The 22,968-nt window shown below is 51.9% G+C and overlaps 1 long non-coding RNA gene and 2 pseudogenes across 2 annotated transcripts in view; 1 reads left to right on the top strand and 2 right to left on the bottom strand.

Annotated features, from left to right (window-relative positions):
• Positions 1–6,282: 6,282 nt before the first annotated feature.
• The window catches only part of LOC137464035 (zinc finger protein 850-like), a 1,110,255-nt pseudogene continuing 1,093,569 nt past the window's right edge, over positions 6,283–22,968 (bottom strand).
• Positions 14,945–22,968, top strand: part of LOC137464036 (zinc finger protein 208-like) — a 1,110,012-nt pseudogene continuing 1,101,988 nt past the window's right edge.
• The window catches only part of LOC137464052 (uncharacterized), a 103,666-nt gene continuing 100,320 nt past the window's right edge, over positions 19,623–22,968 (bottom strand). Inside the window, exons 1-3 of one of the 2 annotated variants that reach the window (XR_010994060.1) lie at positions 20,291–20,388; positions 19,860–19,924; positions 19,658–19,750 (exon numbers count right to left, since the gene is read on the bottom strand). This is a non-coding gene — a long non-coding RNA (uncharacterized lncRNA). Of the gene's footprint in view, positions 19,751–19,859; positions 19,925–20,290; positions 20,389–22,968 lie in introns of those variants that run through there. The other variant, XR_010994061.1, reaches the window with a different exon arrangement.

The raw sequence follows: 22,968 nt of genomic DNA, 5'->3' as shown, positions 1-22,968 counted from the left end.
TTTCATCAAGCCAACAGCATTTTCAGTGTCAGAACACCTCTGCCTTTCCCCATCAATCTTGTAACTCAGAGATGCTCTAGGACAGATTTGAATCCTGTATTGATGCTCCCAGCTTGGACCGAAATCTCAGGGAATCTTCCAAGTGTCCTTCTGATGGCACTGGATGCAGGGAGATGCAGCTCCTTCCCTGGCTGCACTGACAGCATTGCCCAGAGCCGGGCACTGGGGACAGCTGTGTCACCCAGAGCCAGCTGTGCCCCCTCCCAGAGCCCCCAGTGCCAGGCAGCTGCTCCCAGCCCTGTGCTCTGCAGAGGGAACTGGGCCCGGGGCTGCAGAGCTGCCCCACGGCTCTGCTGCAGCTCTGCCTGCACAGGAGGGGCTGCACGCCTTGGAGCCCCGGCCCTGAGGGCAGAGGCTTGGCTGGGGGGACAGGAGGGAGGGGGCTTGTTCAGAGGGAGGGGCTGCACTGGAGGGGATCCTCTGGATATCTCTAAACTCTCCCTGTCACAACATTTGCTGGGTTTGCTTTCTCTCCTTCCCTGATCTTCTCTCTGCTTCCTGGGGATTTTCCTCCTGCAGGTGTTTCCCTGTGCCTGATCTCTCCCTGACAGCACTCAAGACCCCAAATCTCTGTGTACTCTCCTTGGCCTGACAGAACCCTGCCTGTTTGCAGGGCACTGGCTGGGGGCAGGTTCTGTTTGCAGCTTGGAGAAAGGACAGCTCAGACTGAGCCTGATGGCTCCAGCAGAGGTGATGCTGATGCTGTCCATGGGCAGAGTGTCTGCAAGCACATTAGGGATCTACTGTGACCCTATTGATCACTTAAAGTAACAGTTCAGATGTCTCATGCACTAGTCAAAATTCATAATCAATAATTCATATTAATCCTTTAATATTTATTTTTCCATCCCTGCCATTCTCCAGTAGTAAGAAACTGGATACAAACTCTTTGGAGATTTCCTCATTTTTGTCAAAATCCTTCTTTTGGAAACATTCTATGATTGATCAGAAGCCCTCAGCATGTCAGAGCTTCATGAGCATTTCACCTCCCCTGCACCAGAAATACTCAGAGTTGTACTCACAGGGTCTGTGGGCATTGGGATGTTCCAGCTGTAGGAGATCACTCCAGGAGCTGCAGCTGCATTGTCCTGCAGCCAGAGGTTCCTGTGCCAAGGGCTGCCAGTGATTCTGCCCCAGGCACTTCTCAGCACCTTCCCAGCCCTGACTGATGGAAGCTCTCTGTGCCTCTGTGCTGTGCCCGGGCTGGCTGCAGGCAGTGCCCCAGCCCTGCTGGGCTGGGAGAAGAGCTGCTCATCCAGAGAAATGTGCTTTTGAAGCTCTCCTTGCTTACCAGGATCACCCTCTGTGCCAGGAGCCCGGCCCAGCTCAGCAGCACAGACACAGCACAAGGACTTTAATGACCCTCTGGGGCTTTGTGCTCAGGCCCTGAACATCAGGCCCTGAGAGGGAGCTGCAGAAACCTCTCCAGAGCTCCAAGTCAGAATCCAGCTCCAAAGTTTCTTTGACTTTTAATGGGTCCCACTGAGGGACACGACTGAGAAAGTGTCCCCAGGCCCCAGGCAGAGCAGAGAACTGGAGGCACTGATGACAGGTGGGGACAAAGAGAAGCCAAGTCTTGGTGCCCTGGGGCACAGCAGGCTCTGTGCCACCAAGGGCTGTCAGGAGACACCTTGTCCTGAGGCACTGGGGCCTCCTGGCACAGCCCCAGCCAGGCTGGGCACTGTCAGCCCCTTGTCCTGCCCTCACATCCCCCCCTAGCCCACATCCCAGTGGCCTCAAGGATCTGCTGGAAGGAGTCCCTGGGGAGCCTTGCTCAGGAATGGCCCTGGGGGCTCCTTCATGCTCCCAGGGACTGCAGGTTTTTCAAAGCACTTTGGCTTTGGCTTTTGCCTTGGAGTCTCTGAGAGCTTTGTGTTCCAATCATGGCCCCAATTATCTGCTTTAACGAGTCCCTTGAGAGCTTTGTGCTGACACTCAGTGGGGCTCATTAATGCTTTGAGATACTCAACTTTTTTAAGGTACTTTGGGTTTTCCTTTCCACACTGAGAGGTTTTTGTGCTGTTTTGAGTCTCTGAGAGGTTTTTGTGCAATCCTGTCCTTCAATTCTCTCCTCCAAGGAGTCCATGAGGAGCCTGTGTCTGGGATGGACCTCAGTGGGTCCCATTAATGGCTCAAGAAACTTTGGGTTTTTACTCTGACTTAGACTCCTGGAAAGGTTTGTGCAATCTCCTCTCAGGGCCTGAGGTTCCAGGGCTCAGCTCCAAATGCACCATGGGGCTCATTAGGATCAAGCCAGTCCTGACAAACCATGGCTCTGCCTTGATTTCCCTCTGGTCTGGTTAGGAAGGTTTCCTGCTGCAGTTATGGGGAATTATTTCAAAAACCTTCTAAGAAATATGCATTTCTATTTTAAAGAGTGCATTTTATTACTGTTCTCCTTAGGGAAGAGGTGATTGCAGCATTTTGTGATGGATACTGACCCAGGGACTCTCCTGAGGAGGTCTGGCCTGATCAGAGAAGCTGTGCCTTGAGATCTCACCCAGTGTGGACAACCTTGCTCAACATTCCCCAACCCCATCCTGTCTCTTCTCACTCACCTGGGGCCTGCTTTGCTCAGAGAACTGGCTGCACTCTGGCAAAGAGGGTCATATATATATGTATAAATAAATATTGTAATACTGGCTTTTTGAAAATATTGAAATGGATGCTATATGTATAATGTTAAAATAATTTTGCTATAAAGATATAGGTTTTTTTGTGCTTATAAGTAAACATAGTGGTGAAATAGCTGATATAATCATGCTTGTGGTAATGGAACTGCCTGCTTGACTTGGATAGCATCCAGTGAACATATGATGGAGACCCCTGCTGCTGACATGCCAGTTATCAGCACCCACTGTCTGTAGAAAATATGGACCAAAGCCCAAACTGGAGGTGATACAAGAACAGACTAAAACCACAGCCAGGAAATGTGCGTGCTCTAAAAAGGCAGACCCAAGGAGGAGACGTGCTAAATAGTTCTGGAACATGTAAACTAGTTTGGGGAGAAGTTTAAATATGCATCATTGTTTATGGATATGCAGCAGGCTGATGCAATAGAAAGGGTATGTAAAGGGCGTCTCTGAAATAGCAGGGGTGCTCTTGGCAGAATGTCAAACACCTGGCCATAAATCTTTGCTTTATTACCTTTGTCTCCTATTGTCATTTATTAAACTTCTAAATTTTACCAGGAGACTGAACCTCATTTTTCACATCCTTATTCAGTCTTCTGTTGTATTTTGATAAGCTTTTAATAAACCTTCTAAATTTTTAAAAGTCAGCAGCATTTCTCACATCTTTAAACTGAACCAGAGTGGGTTAAACTTGTTACAAGGAGAAAATATTTTACAATGAGAATGGCAAAAAAATGCAGCTGTTTTTCCAGAGAAGTGAATTTCCCATCCCAGGAATGCTCCAAAAGCAGGAGCCTTGTGCAACCTGACCCAGTGAAACCCTCTCATCCCCAAGGACATAATTCCTGTTGTGTGGGTTCTCTGATGTGCTGGGTGCCCTCACAATGCTTCTGGCCAGAATGTCTGCTGAGGGCAGCCAGGCTGCTGCAGGGACAGTGACCTCACAGCCATCACCATTCCAGTGCTGGTACAAGGGGTCCCTGGCCAGGTAATAATTGACACAGACTCCATGCATTCACAGAAGGCTGATTATTTTCTTTTAGTAAGAAACCCCTACCTTTTATACCCTAGTTCACTACAAGTGGACCTAATTGGTCCTTTAATTAAAACACCATCACCATTGGCTAATTAAGAAACCACCCTTTGGTAAACAAATCTCCATAACACATTCCACATGTTCACAACACCAGGTGCAGCAACTTAAGATAAGAATTGTTTCTCATTCTTTTCTCTGATCTTCTCACAGCCTTTCCCGGAACCATGTCTGGGAAAGTTGTCTGTTTCTCTCTGTGGCCAGAGAGCTGCTGCCACAAACCAGCCCCGTCCCCTGGGCCTGGCTCTCCCCTTTCCTCTGCCCCTTCCTTGTCTCTGCTGGCAGGAAGAGTTTTGTCATTAATGTCCTGTCCCCAAGGTGCTGGGGTCAATGGCTTCCCCATCAGGCTCCTGGAGCAGAAGTGGCTTTCCAGAGACCAGCCAGAAATGAGCCCTGAGGCAGCAGCTCTGCAGTGCTGGCCACCAGGCCGGCTTGCCAAGGGAGGCTTCTGGCCATGCCCTGCAAGCAGCTGCTGCTGCCAAGGCGCCTTTGGTGCCTCAGGCTCTCCCTGGCACAGCTCCCAGCATGGAACTCTGCCCTTGTGCCCGCGGCATTCCCTGTGCTGGGGCTGGCCTGGGGCTTTTCCTGCAGCGGGACCTGCCCTGCTCCTGGCACAGGAAAGGCAGTTCCTGCTGGAGCAGGAGGCTCTGCCTGCAATGGGCTCAAACCACTCCAGCAAGGCCCTGGTGACGTCAAAATTGGTTCCCAGAGCACTACATTCTAATAATTGTTATAGCTTCTATACTGTGGAGTAGATAAGTCTGATAAGGATCTTTCTTCTAATCATGATCAGAAACAATCAGAGCTCTATTTATATAAATATATCTAGCATTCCATCGTTAATCCTGTGGGATAAATTGCATTAAGGTTCAATTCCACCTGTCCAATCTTTTACACCTTTGATAAAGTTTGGAGGTGGGATTGGATCCAGCTGCTCCCAGTCTCCTTTCTTAGAAGGAATTCTAGAAGTCTGGGGGTCCTGCAGGGGTTTCAGGATCCATGGTGGCTGTTGTGTGTCATTTCTCCACCTCATGACTCAGCAGGAGTTTCTCCAGTAAGGAAATAAAGCTTTTGCCTGAAGCTCCCACTCTGCCCATGACAGGAACCCCTGTGAGTGCCCGTGACATCCCGGCTCTTTGGCAGCCTGGGGACTCCTGGGATGTCACCGTGGAGGCCCCCTGAGTGCCTGTAACAGATCGGTGCCTTTGCAGCCAAATGACCCCTGGGATGTCACCATGGGATGGCTGTGACTACCTGTGACCATCTGGACCTTTACCATCCCCAGAAACCCCTGGGAGGTTTCCATGGAGCCCCTGTCTCTGCCTGGGACATTCCAGCTCTTGAGCAGCCTGGAGACTCTTGGAAAGTCCCCATGGAACCCCTCTGAGTGCCTGTGACAAATCTGATCCTTAGCAGGCAACCATCACCAGGAACCCCTGTTGCTGTGGTCAGTTTCCATGGCAACCATCACCAGGAACCCCTGTTACTATGGTCAGTTTCCATGGCAACCATCACCAGCCCCTGTTGCTATACTCTGTTTCCATGGCAACCATCACCAGCCCCTGTTGCTATGGTCTGTCCCTTGGCAGCTCCATGGAGACCCCATGCCAGGGGTGGTTGCCATGGACACCAGCTCAGGCCTGGAGCCAGAGCCCGTTGCCATGGCAACCATTGGCAGTCCCATCCCCAGGGCCATGGGATCCCAGAAGCACAGAACTGGCTGAGCTGGGAGGGACTCATCAGGATCCTCGAGTCCAACTGCTGGCCCTGCACATGACACCCCAACAATGCCAGCCTGGGCCTGGCAGCGGTGTCCAAACACTGCTGGAGCTCAGAGAGCCCTGGAGCTGTGACCCTTCCCTGGGGAGCCTGGGCAGTGCCCCAGCATCCTCTGGGCAAAAACCTTTTCCTGAGATCCAACCTCAGCCTGCCCCGTCTCAGCTGCAGCCGTTCCCTCCAGTCCTGTCCCTGGGCACCAGAGTGAAGAGGTTCCCACAGCCCCAGCCAGGGACCCGCTCCCAAGGCTGTTGCCATGGCCACCAGGGCTGGGACCAGCTGGGATGCTCGGTTTCCAAGGGCTGGGGTTCAGGAATGGGATTCCCCAATTTCCTGCTTCTGCTAAAACCGCACTGCCCCTCGCTGCCCTCCTGCCTCCAATGGAAAGCACAAAAGGCAAAGATCCCGGGCTGGGAGGAGAACAATTTACTGGGAACAGCAACGAGACAAGGAACAAAAAAGGACCAGAAACAATATTGATAACAGAAGGGATAAGAAAAACTATTTACAGGAAAAACTACATCACAACTGACTGGCTCTTCCTGGCCATGTATTTCCTTTTGTCTGGAAAGGACACCCTTCTCCTCGGGGACTGAGAGAGTCCCTTTCCTGCCCCTGGCAATGACCTGAGGTGGGAGTGAATGTAATGACAGGGCCATGGCAAGACCCTCATGTTCTTTGATCCCACACCATGTCATTGGCAGGGGCAGGAAAAGATCTCTTCCGAGCATGCATCACAGGGAACATGGATCACCAGAGCTCTTCCCAACATGCGTTCTCCCATGGAGGATGGAGCTGGAGCAGTGCACAAAGCTCTTCCTGGAGCTAAGGCATTTGCAGGGCTTCCCTTGCTGGTGTCTCCGTTGGTGTCTGGTCAAGTGAGAGCTCCTGGAGAAGTTCTTCCCACACTGGGGACACGTGTAGGGCCTCTCCCTGGTGTGGATGTGCTGGTGCCTGATGAGGTGGGAGTTTTGCTTGAAGCCCTTCCTGCAGTGGAGGCAGCGGAAGGGCCTCTCCCCGGTGTGAATCCGCTGGTGCTTGAGAAGAATGGATCTGGTCTGAAAGCTCTTCTGACAGTTGGGACATTCGTAGGGCCTCTCCCCAGTGTGGATCATTTGGTGGATGATCAGTTGGGACTTCTGGCTGAAGCCCTTCCCACATTCCCCACATTTGTATGGCCTTTCTCCAGTGTGGATCCTCTGGTGGCTGATCAAGTGGGACCTCTGGCTGAAGCTCTTCCCACATTCCCCACATTTGTATGGCCTTTCTCCAGTGTGGATCCTCTGGTGGCTGATCAAGTGGGACCTTCGGCTAAAGCTCTTCCCACATTCCCCACACTCGTAAGGCCTCTCCCCAGTGTGGATCCTCTGGTGGCGGATCAAGTGGGACCTTCGGCTGAAACTCTTCCCACATTCCCCACAATCGTAGGGCCTCTCCCCAGTGTGGATGCGTTGGTGGATGATGAGGTTGGATCTGTAGCTGAAGCCCTTCCCACACTCCCCACACTCATAGGGCCATTCCCCAGTGTGGATCATCTGGTGGCAGATCAGGTTGTTGCTCTTCCTGAAGCTCTTCCCACACTCCAAGCACTTGTAGGGCTTCTCCCCATCATGAAGCTGCTGATGGCCCACCAGCTCCGAGCTCTGGCAGGAGCTCTGCCCACCTTCCTGGCACAGGGTGGGTCTTTCCTCCTCAGTGCACCCTGAGCTGGGTTTCCAGCTCCTCCTCCTGCGGGATCTCCTGGGCTTTTCCTCCCCGTTGGATTCCTGCACCATGAAGCCGCTCAAAGCAGCCTCTGACACGAGGTTCTGCCATGGGGATTTGTCCTTCCTGGTCTCCATCTTCAGCTCCTTGTCTGGGGGAGGAAAGACAAGGAGAGGTTGGGATTTGCCTCTGTGCCCTAGGGAGGGGGAAGGATATCCCCCCAGTGCATCCCCGGCAGGACTGCGTTGGCAGCGAGGTTGTCCTGTAGTTGGGGGCCGTGCTGGGCTGAGAGATGGAGCAGGAGAGAGGGGGAAAGGGGCAGTGACTTCCTCCTCACCTGCCTGGGTTTCCAGGGGCTCCTTCCCCTTCCTCGCAGCCTTCTCCTCCATTTCGCAATGGTTTGGAGAAGGAAAATTCTGTTTTGGGAGGAAAACAAGGGATGAGCACATTGAGCCTTGTACTGGTTTGAAGGCAAACCAGGAGGAGAGTCTAAGCCAGAATTACAATTTAATAAAAAAAAAATCAATATCAAGGCAATGATACAGAAACACTGGCTTAATCTGACAGAGTCAGGATTTAACCTGACACCCCGTTGGTCAGGGTGGTGGTAGCAGTCTGATGAAATGGTGGCTGCAGTCCTGTTGGAGTGATGATCGTGATTCTGTCAAAGCTGTGATCCTGCAGAAGGGATCACCTGATGGGTCTTGCTCTGAAGGTCCAGTGGTGGTTACAGAGCTCTTGTCCTCTGGGAATCCAGTAGGCAAGGTGGTCCTGGTGTTGGAAGGCTGAGATTATATCCAGGTAGGAATGCTTGGTTCCTCCCCCTGGGCGGAGCATCCCACAATGGGATGATGTAATTTTATCAGTCCTGCAGTGGCACTCAATGGCCCATTAACAGAAGATAGCCCCTGGAGGGCGTTATCAGGGCTGAGCCATGGAAGAGATAAAGAACACTGCCCCACCTGTTTATCACAGTTTATGAAGATGGTGACTGAAAACATACTTTGGGTTACATCTTACATTGCACCCTGAAACAGTGAGGCAATCCCTGCTCGGGGTGGGGGGTGAACACCACCCCCCTTTCCAAACTGGCTCAGGTCTAAAACCCCCACCCTGGGAAGGCCACGCACACAGGGGACAATGTCACACTTGCCCCACCTCAGGGGAGGTCTCTGTCCCTGTCACTCCCTTGCTCTCCCCCCTTTTCTCTTTCTTCCATCTCTCCCTCTACCTCACATTTACTGTTCAATAAAATACACTTGGGATTTGGTCTCGTTAGCACCTTAATTGTGGCAGAGGCACCTCTCTAACAATTTTTTAACCAGACTGAGACATTATTTTGGTGCAGTGAGTTCAGGGCGCTGTTGTCTGACCCCAAGTGCCTTTGACAACAGCATGGTTTCCTCCTCTCAGGCGGTTATGGTTCTTTCTGGAGGAACTCTTGGAAACTTCAATGCAGGTTCTTCAGTGTGACTTTTGGGAGAACTTATGAGGAAAATGGCTGTTGTGGGTGGCCAGTGTAAAGAAAATATTTTGTTGTCCTTCCTAGAAAAGTTTGTTAAAATCACTGGAGGAAAGGGAGCAAATGATAGCAGCAAGACTGACAAGGATCATTCACCCCAAGGTGAGGAACACAAGGCTGCACGAAGTCGTACAAGAAGCCCAGCTCAAATAGCTAAATTCCCCAATAAGTCCCAAATTCACAGGCTTGGGGGCTTTGCCAAATGAGTTAGTTAGATATGATAGTTAGAGAAAGTAGCATGTACTTTTAGTATCCTCTTTTATATAGTATATTAATGCATTATAGCATAATTATAATAAAGAAATCATTCAGCCTTCTGAACTGGAGTTAGACATCTTCATTCTTCCTATTGGGTTCACCTGCATCTACAACAGCCAAATGTGAGAATCATTTTTCTCTTCATCCCTGTCACCATTGTGACAGGTAGACTGAGCTTTCCCTTCCCTTTATTAATCTGTATTGGGCCGAATTTCCACTTTTCTTTTATTGGAACCTGCCAGTAGCTGAGCTGGAGCTGTGCAGGAACCAATGAAATTTGGAATTGCCACAGAATTGCTTCTATTGTCGGTTTGTTCATGTTTGGGATTTGTTTGCATTTCCATCACAAGTGACTTGTGGGAATATCAAATATTCATCAAAGTATTTTATGCAGAGTTAAGTTTGATTTCTGCTGAGATTATTTTGTCTGGTGCCGAAGGGATGCTCCAGGGCAGTCTGTGCCTCTCGCCCTGGAGGATGCTTGGGAGGGGCTTGGGGGGGTTGTCCCTGTCCCTTTTACCCCAGGCCATTCCCCAGGGTCTGTCCCTGTCATCCAAAGCCATTCCCCAGGGGGTGTCCCTCTCTCACCTCAGACCATTCCCCATGGGGTGTCCCTGTCCCTGTCACCCCAGGCCATTCTCCAGGGGGTCTCCATTGTTCTCACCCCATGGAATGCCTGGGGGGTCTCCCTCCCACTCACCCTGTGCCAGGAGTTGTTTGGGGCAGTCTCTGTCCCTCTCAGCCCTGGGAGTGCTCGGGGGTCTTTGTCCCCTTGCCCTGGGGGATGCTCGTGGGGTCTCCATCCCTCTGGCCTCAGGGAATGCTTGTGCAGGGCTGGGGACCAGGGGCTCTGTGTCCCTCTCACCGCTGAGGGTGCTCAGGGCGGGGGGGCTCTCCAACCTTCTCATCCCTGGGGAGGTGGGGGGTTCTCTGCCCCTCTCAGCCCTGGTGTGACCCCGCCCAAATGTCATCAGGGTCAGAGGGACAGAGACATCCCCAAACGCCCAGAAAGGCTGAACCTGGGATTTGATTTGGGATGAGGATTTAGGAAGAGGGTGGAATTGGGGCTGGGTTTGGAGTTGGGACTGAGATTTGGATTAGAGCTGGGATTGGGGTTAAGGCTAGTCATGGGATTGGCTTTAGGGCTGGGGTTGGGATTGGGTCTGAGGCTAGATAATTCTGCCTCTGGGATGAGATTAAATACAGAACTGTGAGTGTGTCTAAATGTGGAGTGAGATTGAGAGCAGGATCAGGGTCAGGTTTGGGACTGAGCGCACTCAGAGTGGAACAGGCAGGATGTCACTGCAGGATGTCCCTGGAATCGTCCCAGCCCTCCTCAGGCACCTCCAAACATGGGGGGCAGCTGGGTTCTCCAAGATCCAGGTGCTCCCACACTGCCCCTCAATACCAGGCGAGCATTCCCTGCGGGCAGCCCTGAATGTGACCCTTGGGGCTCTGGGATCAGCCTTCACATCCCTGTGGGAGCAGGTGCAGACATGATGAGAGATTTTTCCCCTGCCTCTTTCCTGAGGAAGGGTGAAGCCCAGCTGTCCTTTCCTTCTGGTGCCTTCTACTCTCCTCAGCTGAGGATGCCAAACTCCCCACGGGCAGGAAGGTCCCTATTCCCTGTTTCTTTGTGACTGCTGCGTGGAACATCCATTCAGAATGAAGAACGTTCTGAGAGCCCTGCTGAATGACAGCGGGAGGAGATTTGTGAGAAAGGGAGGAAATTGTATTTTGATTGGAAATACAAGTCACAAAATTATTTCTTTCCATCCCATTCCTTTTCAGTCAGTTGCAGTTCTGTTTTCAGAGTGCCACCTTCTCAGTGTTTGTGTCCTCTTTTCTCTCCTGCCTCTCTTTGCCTGCTCTGTGTCTCTCTCAGTGTCTCCCTTGATCCAGGGCAGCTCCCACCAAAGGCCCTGCCCTGATTTCATTCCTAATCCATGAGCTACAACAACTATGGGTGAAGTTATGAAGGCTGGCAGTGAAATGTCACTGTAGGATCTTGCTCCACTTGGCTTCTGGCTCCTTGTTAAGAGCTTTGCCTTCAAGGGCAGGAACATCTTTTCCTGGCTGGGAACTGGAATTTCAGCCCCTGGGAGTGTTGCCGTGGATCCCAGAGGGGCATTCCCGAGGCTCCCAGGGTGCTGCTCCTGCCGTGGCTCCCAAGGAGCCGTGTCACATCAGGGAGAATCTCAAAATCTTGGTTATCTCAGGGGTCATTTATAGTCCTCTGTGGAAGGGGGGGACAGGCAAAAGACAATGAATGTCCATTGAAGCCACCAAAGGGGAACAGGTCATGTTATCAGCAGTGAGCAAGAGCCATTGTCTTCTTGGTCCATCGACCACACCTGGGCAAACATCTCACATTGATCAGGCCAGCCCTCCTCCCTGTGGTAGGGATCTGAGTCTCAGTCTTTGGGAGGGGCTTCAATCTCCATCCATCACAGTGGTCATGAGGCAGATGAGGGGTCTTCCGTGGGAGATCACCAGAGTTACCCCAGAAAGTTCATTTGGCCAAGAGGTGGGAAAATTCATGGGTTGAGCAGGTATTGTGAAGCAGGTGTAAGCACGTACAACAAGCCACTCTTTGCCAGGCCCTGCTCAAAGCAGTGGTCCGTGGTGGCACAGCAAATACACCTGCAAAAATAATCATCCACCTCTCCAAGCCAGAACTCCGATCGGGGTCTCCAGGATCTCAGTCTCTGCCATTGTGGCAAACGTGAGGCAAAAATGAGGGGAACTTGGGACCGTCTCTTACACAGGGGCGTGCATGTCCTTTGAAGGGGAACGATCCCCACTTGCTTCCAGCACGGCAATAAACACACAGTCTCTACAGCTCCGTATGGGATTTGTGGGGATTGATTTTTCATCCACGTTTCAGCAGCAGAGCTAGCAGACTAAACAGCGTATTTTACCTATGCTGGCAAGCTACTAATGATTCAAAGCAGCACATTTCACCTAAATACACATGGATTTCCACCCTGTTAAATTTACCCTGTAAAATACCCTGTTTCAACTCCCGAGCACCCCCTGGGCTGAGAGGGACAGAGACTCCCTTGAGCACTCCCCTGGCACAGGGGTGAGAGGTAGGGAGACCCTCCCAGGCATTCCCTGGGGTGAGAACGATGGAGAAATGGAGACCCCCTGGGGAATGGCCTGGGGTGAGAGGGACAGGGACACCCCTTGGGGAATGGCCTGGGGTGACAGGGACAGGGACAACCCCCCAAGCCCCTCCCAAGCATCTGCCAGGACAAGAGGCACAGAGACACCTCAAGCATCCCCTGGGCACTGGACAAAACAAACTCGGCAGAAATCAAACTTCACCCTACATAAAATGCCTTGAGGAATATTTGCTCTTCCCACATGTCACTTGTGATGGAAACGCAAACAAATCCCAAACATGAATAAACTGACAATAGTAGCAATAATGTGGCAGTTCCAAATTTCATCGTTTCCTGCACAGCTTCAGCTCTGCTGCTGGCAGGTTTTGATAAAAGTGAAAATTTGGCCCAATACAGATTATTAAAAGGAAGGGAAAGCTCTGTGTAGCTGTCACAAAGGTGACAGGGATGAAGAAAAAAATTATTCTCACATTTGGCAAAGCCCACAAGCCTGTGAATTTGGGAGTTATTTGGGAATTTAGCTACTTGAGCTGGACTTCTAGTAAAACATAAACTTTAAGGGATTTAGAGATTTTAGAGGAGCTAAGATTTTAGTTAGAGATAAGCCTTACTAGAGTTAATTAAAACAAATGAGTAGGCCTTGATAAAGTTAGGAGTGAGTAGTTAACTAATAACTGATTGCTTGTCAACACAGTGTTTAGTTAGCTGGGTTTATAATGAAGAATATAGAAACAGACAAATAGCTTTTAGGAACATAAGACAGTTGTGGGCCTCCTCTGTTCTGAAACCAATTGAAGACAGGGAATGGGAGCTCTACCAAGGTTCATTTGTCATATTTGCATTGAAAAGGTAGAAAGGTCAGAATGAGGAAGACTTCATTTACTTCCTCATTTTGGGACCCCTCCCCATGAAGGGACCACCGACCCATTTCAAGGAACAAACTACTTAATATTAATATTAAGCTATTAAGCATGCTTAATATTAAGCATGCTTAATAGCTTTTGAAATGATTAGCTTATGAAGTAAGGAATGGGATGTACCAAATTTATGAATATGTATTTGCATTTTGGGTATTCAATACTTGTATGGATAAAAGGACTCTGTAATTATTTGAAAGGTGCAGTGTGTATTTGAGAGCTATTCTGCACGCTGCCTGGCATTGTAATAAACATACACTTTCTAACTTTAAACTGTTAGATAGTTTTTGCCCGTCACAGTTGGATATCGGTACTAGATCAATATCCATATTTCTTTAATAAATCACTAGGACTTTTGGCAGCCTTGTGTTCCTCAGCTTGTGGTGAATGATCCTTGTCAGTCTTGCTGGCATCATTTGCTCCTTTTCCTCCAGTGATTTTAACAAACTTTTCTAGGAAGGACAACAAAATATTTTCTTTACACTGGCCACCCACAACAGCCATTTTCCTCATAAGTTCTCCCAAAAATCGCACAGAAGAAGCTGCCTCCAGGTGCTCAAGAGTTCCTCCAGAAAGAGCCAGAACCTCCTGAGAGGAGGAAACCATGCTGTTGTCAAAGGCACTTGGGGTCAGACATCAGTGCCCTGAAATCACTGCGCCAAAATAATGTCTCAATCTGGTTAATAAAATTGTTAGAGAGGTGCCTCTGCCCCAATTAAGGTGTTAACGAGACCAAATCCCAAGTGGATTTTATTGAACAGTAAATGTGAGGTAGAGAGAGAGAGATGGAAGAAAGAGAAAAGGGGGGAGAGCCAGGGAGTGACAGGGACAGAGACCTCCCCTGAGGTGGGGCAAGTGTGACATTGTCCCCTGTGTGCGTGGCCTTCCCAGGGTGGGGGTTTTAGACCTGAGCCAGTTTGGGAAAGGGGGGTGGTGTTCACCCCCCACCCCGAGCAGGGATTGCCTCACTGTTTCAGGGTGCAATGTAAGATGTAACCCAAAGTATGTTTTCAGTCACCATCTTCATAAACTGTGATAAACAGGTGGGGCAGTGTTCTTTATCTCTTCCATGGCTCAGCCCTGATAACGCCCTCCAGGGGCTATCTTCTGTTAATGGGCCATTGAGTGCCACTGCAGGACTGATAAAATTACATCATCCCATTGTGGGATGCTCCGCCCAGGGGGAGGAACCAAGCATTCCTACCTGGATATAATCTCAGCCTTCCAACACCAGGACCACCTTGCCTACTGGATTCCCAGAGGACAAGAGCTCCGTAACCACCACTGGACCTTCAGAGCAAGACCCATCAGGTGATCCCTTCTGCAGGATCACAGCTTTGACAGAATCACGATCATCACTCCAACAGGGCTGGAGCCTCCATTTCATCAGACGGCTACCACCACCCTGACCAACGGGGTGTCAGGTTAAATCCTGACTCTGTCAGATTAAGCCAGTGTTTCTGTATCATTGCCTTGATCTTAATATTCTTACTAAATTGTAATTCTGGCTTAGACTCTCCCCTGGTTTGCCTTCAAACCAGTACAAAACTCATTGTGCTCATCCCTTGTTTTTCTCCCAAAACAGAATTTCCTATCTCCAACACTTCACCAGATGGAGGAGGTAGCGGCGAGGAAGAAAAAGGAGGCCTGGCACCCCCGGGCAGCTGAGGAGGAAGTCAGTGCCCCTTTCCCCCTCTCTCCTGCTCCATCTCTCAGACCAGCACAGGCCCCGACTACAGGACAACATCGCTGCCAACGCCATCCTGCTGGGGACACACTGGGGGGATCTCCTTCCCCTTCCCTATGGCACGGAGGCAAATCCCAACCTCTCCTTGTCCTTCCTCCCCCAGACAAGGAGCTGAAGATGGAGACCAGGACGGACAAATCCCCATGGCAGAACCTCGTGGCAGAGGCCGTTTTGACCGGCTCCATGGCGCAGGAATCCAACGGGGAGGAAAAGCCCTGGAGATCCCACAGGAGGAGGAGCTGGAAACCCAGCTCAGGGTGCTCTGAGGAGGAAAGACCCACCCTGTGCCAGGAAGGTGGACAGAGCTCCTGCCAGAGCTCGGAGCTGGTGGGCCATCAGCAGCTTCATGATGGGGAGAAGCCCTACAAGTGCTTGGAGTGTGGGAAGAGCTTCAGGAAGAGCAACAACCTGATCTGCCACCAGATGATCCACACTGGGGAATGGCCCTATGAGTGTGGGGAGTGTGGGAAGGGTTTCAGCAACAGATCCAACCTTATCATCCACCAACGCATCCACACTGGGGAGAGGCCGTATGAGTGTGGGGAATGTGGGAAGAGTTTCAGCCGAAGGTCCCACTTGATCCGCCACCAGAGGATCCACACCGGGGAAAGGCCATACAAATGTGGGGAATGTGGGAAGGGCTTCAGCTGCAGCTCTGCCCTCGTCATCCACCAACGCATCCACACTGGGGAGAGGCCCTACGAGTGTGGGGAATGTGGGAAGAGCTTTAGCCGAAGGTCCCACTTGATCTGCCACCAGAGGATCCACACTGGAGAAAGGCCATACAAGTGTGGGGAATGCGGGAAGGGCTTCAGCCAGAGGTCCCAACTGATCATCCACCAAATGATCCACACTGGGGAGAGGCCCTACGAATGTCCCAACTGTCAGAAGAGCTTTCAGACCAGATCCATTCTTCTCAAGCACCAGCGGATTCACACTGGGGAGAGGCCCTTCCGCTGCCCCCACTGCAGGAAGGGCTTCAAGCAAAACTCCCATCTCATCAGGCACCAGCACATCCACACCAGAGAGAGTCCCTACACGTGTCCCCAGTGTGGGAAGAACTTCTCCAGGAGCTCTCACTTGACCAGACACCAACAGAGACACCAGCAAGGAAAGCCCTGCAAATGCCCTAGCTCCAGAAAGAGCTTTGTGCACTGCTCCAGCTCCATCCCCCATGGGAGAACGCATGTTGGGAAGAGCTCTGGTGATCCATGTTCCCTGTGATCCATGCTGGGAATAGATCTTTCCCTTTTCCTGCCCCTGCCAATGACATGGTGTGGGATTGAAGAACATGAGGGTCTGGCCATGGCCCTGTCATTACATTCACTCCCACCTCAGGTCATTGCCAGGGGCAGGAAAGGGACTCTCTCTCTCTCTCTCTCTCTCTCTCTCTGTCCCCGAGGAGAAGGGTGTCCTTTCCAGGCAGGAGGAAATACATGGCCAGGAAGAGCCAGTCAGTTGTGATGTAGATTTCCCTGTAAATAACTTTTCTTATCCCTTCTGTTATCAGTATTATTTCTGGTCCTGTTTGTTCCTTGTCTCGTTGCTGTTCCCAGTAAATTGTTCTCCTCCCAGCCCGGGATCATTGTCTTTTGTGCTTTCCATTGGAGGCAGGAGGGCAGCAGCTGAGTCAGGGCAGGCTGAGGTTGGATCTCAGGAAAAGGTTTTTGCCCAGGGGCTGCTGGGGCACTGCCCAGGCGACCCAGGGAAGGGTCACAGCTCCAGGGCTCTCTGAGCTCCAGCAGCGTTTGGATACTGCTGCCGGGCCCAGGCTGGCATTGTTGGGGTGTCCTGTGCGGGGCCAGCAGTTGGACTCGAGGATCCTGATGGGTCCCTCCCAGCTCAGCCAGTTCTGTGCTTCTGGGATCCCATGGCCCTGGGGATGGGACTGCCAATGGTTGCCATAGCAACGGGCTCTGGCTCCAGGCACGAGCTGGTGTCCATGGCAACCACCCCTGGCATGGGGTCTCCATGGAGCTGCCCAGGGATGGACCATAGCAACAGGGGCTGGTGATGGTTGCCATGGAAACTGACCATAGCAACAGGGGCTGGTGATGGTTGCCATGGAAACTGACCATAGCAACAGGGGCTGGTGATGGTTGCCATGGAAACTGACCATAGCAACAGGGGCTGGTGATGGCTGCCATGGAAACTGACCATAGCAACAGGGGCTGGTGATGGTTGCCATGGAAACTGACCACAGCAACAGGGGTTCCTGGTGATGGTTGCCTGCTAAGGATCAGATTTGTCACAGGCACTCAGAGGGGTTCCATGGGGACTTTCCAAGAGTCTCCAGGCTGCTCAAGAGCTGGAATGTCACAGGCAGAGACAGGGGCTCCATGGAGACCTCCCAGGGGTTTCTGGGGATGGTAAAGAGCCGTGTGGTCAGAGGCAGTCACAGCCATCCCATGGTGACATCCCAGGGGACATTGGGCTGCAAAGGCACCGATCTGTCACAGGCACTCACGGGGGCTCCACAGTGACATCCCAGGAGTACCCAGGCTGCCACAGAGCCGGGATGTCACGGGCACTCACAGGGGTTCCTGTCATGGGCAGAGTGGGAGCTTCAGGCAAAAGCTTTATTTCCTTACTGGAGAAACTCCTGCTGAGTCATGAGGTGAAGAAATGACACACAACAGCCACCATGGATCCTGAAACCCCTGCAGCACTCCCAGACTTCTAGAATTCCTTCTAATAGAAGAGACTGGCAGCGGCTGGATCCCATCCCGACCCTGCAGATTGGACAGGTGGAATTGAACCTTAATGCAATTTGTCCCAAAAGATTAATGATGTAATACCAGATAAATCTGTATAAATACAGCTATGATTGATTCTGATCATTATTAGATAAAACGGTCTATTTACAACACAGAATAAAATTTAAAAAATAGTTATTTACTCCTCAATATAGGAGCTATACCAATTATAGACTATTCTGCTCTAGGAAGCAATTTTGACGTCACCAGGGCCTTGCAGGAGTGGTTTGAGCCCACCGCAGGCAGAGCCTCCTGCTCCAGCAGGAACTGCCTTTCCTGTGCCAGGAGCAGGGCAGGTCCCACTGCAGGAAAAGCCCCAGGCCAGCCCCAGCACAGGGAAGGCCTCGGGCACAAGGGCAGAGTGCCGTGCTGGGAGCTGTGCCAGGGAGAGCCTGAGGCACCAAAGGCACCTTGGCAGCAGCAGCTGCTTGCAGGGCATGGCCAGAAGCCTCCCTTGGCAACCCGGCCTGGTGGCCACCACTGCAATGTCACTGTTGAGTAAGAAATGTCACAGGCTCATCGGAAGACAGATTGGCATAATGTGCCATATGTTTGGAACTGCTCCTTTTTATATGCTGTTCCGATCCAGGTAGATAAAATCCCAGTGCCACATATCAGAGGTTTGTTAGGGAAGACAGTGTGGATCAACTCTGCCTCGAGTACAGACAAACCCATTTGTGGGATTGTCTTTGCTCAGGGACCAGGTTGTACACGGTGAATAATGCAGAAATATGGAAGAACTTGATGTGTACCTCAGGGAGATCTGATTGTGGGGTGAGCCTCATATGCAAATATCACTGTTTGTTGGATGTTACTGCCACTGTCTGTACATTAAACCACACAGACATGAGACAGAAGGAAATGTGTAAGTGTCGAAGGTTTGTGCAAGTGATATAGAAGGAAATGTGTGTCAAAGGTTTGAGCAAGTGAGATGGAAGGAAATGTGTCTGAGTAAGTGAAAGATGGAAGTTTTTACTTGATGAAGGTTTTACATGATGTTTGGTAGTATGTTGACGATTCGGAGATAAGGGGTGGAATCTCCTAGGGTGATGTTATGGTGCTTGCATCCCCAGTCGTGTGTTCTGTTTGTGCCTGATATTATGTTCTGTACCTTCAGGACTGGCTCTGAAAAGTGAAGGTTTGTTTTGTCTTGTTACCAGCCGGCTCACCTCTCCCCAAAGTCTGTGTCTAGGAGAGGCTAGGGCTTGCTGGCTTTCTTGCTTGCTTGCTGGCTTGCTTGCTTTCACTTTGGTCTTGCTCCAGCTTTTTGCTTTTGCCCTTGCTTTTGCTTATTAGTTAGTTTAGCGAGGAATTCCAATTTTTTCCCTGGACTGTTTTTTTTTTCTTTCCCTTTCCTGAATGCCATTTGAACCTGCTCAGGATTGGGACCTGGGAAACACCAAGAAACACCGAGAGCCAGCATTTTGTGACCTGCAGCAGCCATCCCCAGCGCCGGAGACCGATAACTAGGCAACCACTCCCAGGAGAGACTTTCTGAATTTGTCACCTCCTCAGACCGTAGAAAGAGTTTTTGTCATCTGGTGTTGTTCATTTTTTGTGCTGGGGAGTGCTTTGCCTGCTCAATAAACAGGTTGTTTCCACTGCTCTCTGAGGAAATTCTTCGCAAGCCAGGTGAGCAAGGGGCTGTGTGGGTTTGCTTTCTGGGGGCTCCTTCTGAAGGTTTTCTCCCAAATTTGCCGCAAACCAAGACACTTTACTACATCAGCAGGCTGTTCTTTGGTGAGATCCAGCAGGGCCCTGTTCAGCCTGTGCTCAGCAAACTGACTGGCCATGAGCCACTGGTGGATGTACCTCACCATGGCAGGCACCTGGAGAAGGCAGGGGAGACTTGGAAAGCTGCCAGAGGGAGGAATGTCCCCAGCTTCCCCAGAGAAGTGCTTCCCTTGCCACCACACTGCCATGGCCTCAAAGGCTTCCAGTGACCAGTAGGCTTGGGAGGCCAAGCAATTCCTGGGAGGATCAAACCCTGGCCACAGGCTGCTTACTTGCTTTGGATTGGAAAACCCCTCCTCTACGAGCATATCCAGCAGGGCAGCACAGGCCTTGGTTTTGGAGATGTGCAAATATGCTCTGAGCCCTGTGCCCATGGTGCTGGTCTCTTCCTCCCGAATCCTCTTGATGAATTTGCAAACCAGCTGTAGGAGAAGGGCAGGAGGCCAGGGATGTTCCACGGAATGCTCCAAGCGCGGTGCTTGGCTGAGCGGTGACAGCAGGCCCAGCCCAGCTGGGGATGGCGGCAGGTACCTGCGCTCTTCTGTGGAAGAGGCCACGGGTGTGTTCCTGCTCTTGTGTGCGCTGCACGGCTGCACCTGGCAAAGAGCGAGCGCAGCCTGAGCTGAGGGGCTGTGGGAGAGGCCGGAGAACACAGCCCAGCCCTGCGCTCCCCAAGCAGGGACAACCCTGGGATGTCCCAGGAGATGGAGCACGGCTGTGGGGTGTCTGCCCTGGCCCCTATTCCATCCTGTCCATGGGCAAGTGCCCAGGGGATGGGATGGGATGGGATAGGATGGGATGGGATGGGATGGGATGGGATGGGATGGAATGGGATGGGATGGGATGGGATGGGATGGGATGCCATGGGATGGGATGGGATGCCATGGGATGGGATGCCATGGGATGGGATGGGGCCAAGCTGGCTGCAGGCACCGGCCCTGCAGCCTGGCTCTGGCACTCACCCTTCTGCAGTGGCTGGAACTGCACCACCTCTTCAGGCTGCTGTGCTGGGGCAGTCCCAGGGCCTTCTTTCTCCTCCTTCCCCCAGGCCAGCTTGGGCACGTTCGCAGGCCTGTGCTCTACATCACTGCCTGGATTCATGGCTGCTTGCAGGAGAAGGTGGCTCGGAAAAGGTCTGAGTCAGCAAGTGCTGCAGAGTGAAGTCTTGGCAAGGCTACAGGACAGCAAGTCCTGCACTCTGGTCTCGAGGGCTCCTGCCACAAGGACAGGAGACTCCTCATCAAGAAGCATGCTAAGCAAATGCCACGGTCTGCCCTGGAGGGCATCTGCAGAAAAGAAGCCTCGGGAAGGCCCGAGGTCACCAAGCCCTCTGGTCTGGCCACAAGGTCACCTGCAGGAGTAACGCCTTGGGAAAGCTCCGGGTCAGACACGAACGAGTGCGCTGTGCGGGGGCTCCTCACGGCACCGCTCTGTCCCGTCCTGTCCCGTCGCGTGCTCCGAGCACTGTGGCGTGGTCTTGTCACCGCCAGCTCCTATGTCACCCCGTGTCACAAAGGGCCCTTGGACACGCTGTCCCATTCCATGCCACGGTGACCGTGCTGCACCGTGTCACAAAGGGCCCCTGCACACACTGCCCCGTGCCCTGGGGCCGCCCCCAGCCCACCCAAAGTGGCTCAGGTTGGAAGGAATCCCTCACCCCAAGTGTCTAAGACAGCCCAACAGGATCTTTAGGAACGGCTCAAACCATCAGCAAACGCTGCCCTGCTCTGCGGGCTCAGGGCAGCAGAAGGAGCCCCCAGGGCTGCCGACGCAGCCGCGCTGGGAAGGGCACGGGGCCTTCCACAGAAGCTGGCACGGCCTCCTTGGGACACGTCCCGGCTGGTGGCCATCCTAAACCCGCGGGTGTGACACAGACAAGGAACGTGTGGGCCAGGGCACAAATGCTGCTCTGACCCCTGGGGCACGGGGAGTGCTGGCATCAGCAGGTGTGGCAGAGTCCCTGTCCAAGCAGACCTGCCACCCCCAAGCCCTGGCAGCACCGGTGCCCGTCTCCTGCCCCAGAGACCTGTGCCCGTGGGGGGCTTCTGTGCCAGAGGGAGCCAAAGCCCACGTGCACTGGGGGCTGTGCTCCTGCCTGCAGGGGCTGTTGGCAGGAGCACCTGGAGCAACGATGGCAACACTTGTTCTCTGTCAGAAGCTCTTACTCCATGCTGAAATTATTTTCTCATTGAAGTAATTTCTTACAGCACAAAAACACCTTAGCTGCGAGGGCACAGAAGAATCTGGCAAGTAAGACTCATCAGTTCAGGAAAGCCTTACTTCCCATTGCTCAACTCAAGTAGTTCCAAAAAGTTGCCAACTTCCCAAATTAATTGGGATGGCCTGAGGAGGTGAAGAGTTGGAATTTTGCTTCCCATCTCAAAGCAGCAACTCATTTGCCTTAACCTCATTCACTGAGGGTCACTTTACAGAACAGAGCACTACACAAAAAAGGGAAAAACCAACGGCCATTCTTTGGTTTTCTATGAATGGATGATCATATCCTAATTCTCTTAAGAAATAAAAGCTCTCAAGAAATCAAAGTCCACTCGGTGGTAGAAAAGTAGCTCACAGAATTGAGTAGATGGCAAAAGGGCTAATCCTTCCCCTGGTACAGATATCTGAGTGGCCAGTAAAGTACAGCACTGCCCTCTTGTTCCCTGCAGGACAATCAGGACCATGAGGAGGAAAAGTCACAGATATTCCTTCTGGCCTCCCTAACCAAAGCTGTGCCAAAGCACAGATGCTGCCTTCAAACTGACTCAAATTCCAGCCTAGACCTCTCACCTTCCAGACAACTCCTTCTCCAACACCCCCCCAACACCAAGCCCCCCAAACTCCTGCACAGAAGCCCTCAACACCCCGCCAGGAGCCCCAGCTGTCCCCGTCCCTCCGCAGAGCTTTCCCACCCTTCAGCAGACGCCCTGGTTCCCTGCAGGTGCCGTGGGATTGCACTCAGGAGGATCTGCTCCAAGGCCTTCCCCTGGAGCACGCTCAGGCTGCCAGGCCTATGGATCCTGGATCATCCTTCCCACCGAGCCTTCCTGTGCACGGCTGCTCCATTTGCACCTTTGCGCTCAGCTCGGACATCTCCACTTCACCAGGAGTGCTGGGAAAGGATGGAGAGCAGCCTGGCAAGCTCTTTCTCCAGCTCCCTCTTTACCCTCGGGGAGGGAGAACATTCCACAGGAAAGCAACTGGTGCCACAAGGAGCGGGTGGCCTCAGGCACCTTTGGGGATGGAACAAGGCCTTGGTTTGACATAAGTAAGCACAAGCAATTCACATGAGTAAACAAGTAATTAGCACAGACATACCTAAGTACTTAGCACCAGTTAGCATAAGAAAAACCTGGCAGGCCTAACTTGACATGAGAGTGACCTGACAAAAAGCTTTAGACACAGTCTACCAGAAGAACTAAGGGCAAGTGTGGAATCAGCCCTGTGCAGGGAAGCCGTGAGGAAGACTTTGTGCTGCTTTGGGGCATCGAGACCGCTCCTGGCCAGGGCCTGGACATCAGCTTCAAGTATGGGAATCTGACACAATGTATTTCTAACCGCCTGCCTATGGAATCACCTCAGCAGTGTAAAGATGGATGGTGATTTTGATACAACTCCGACATCAACCCACTGAAATTTATAT

Source organism: Anomalospiza imberbis, chromosome 35, assembly GCF_031753505.1.
Source record: "Anomalospiza imberbis isolate Cuckoo-Finch-1a 21T00152 chromosome 35, ASM3175350v1, whole genome shotgun sequence".
Taxonomy (NCBI): Eukaryota; Metazoa; Chordata; class Aves; order Passeriformes; family Viduidae; genus Anomalospiza; species Anomalospiza imberbis.
The sequence above is the reverse complement of the archived record's forward strand: the minus strand, read 5'-3'. Positions and strand labels throughout refer to the sequence as shown.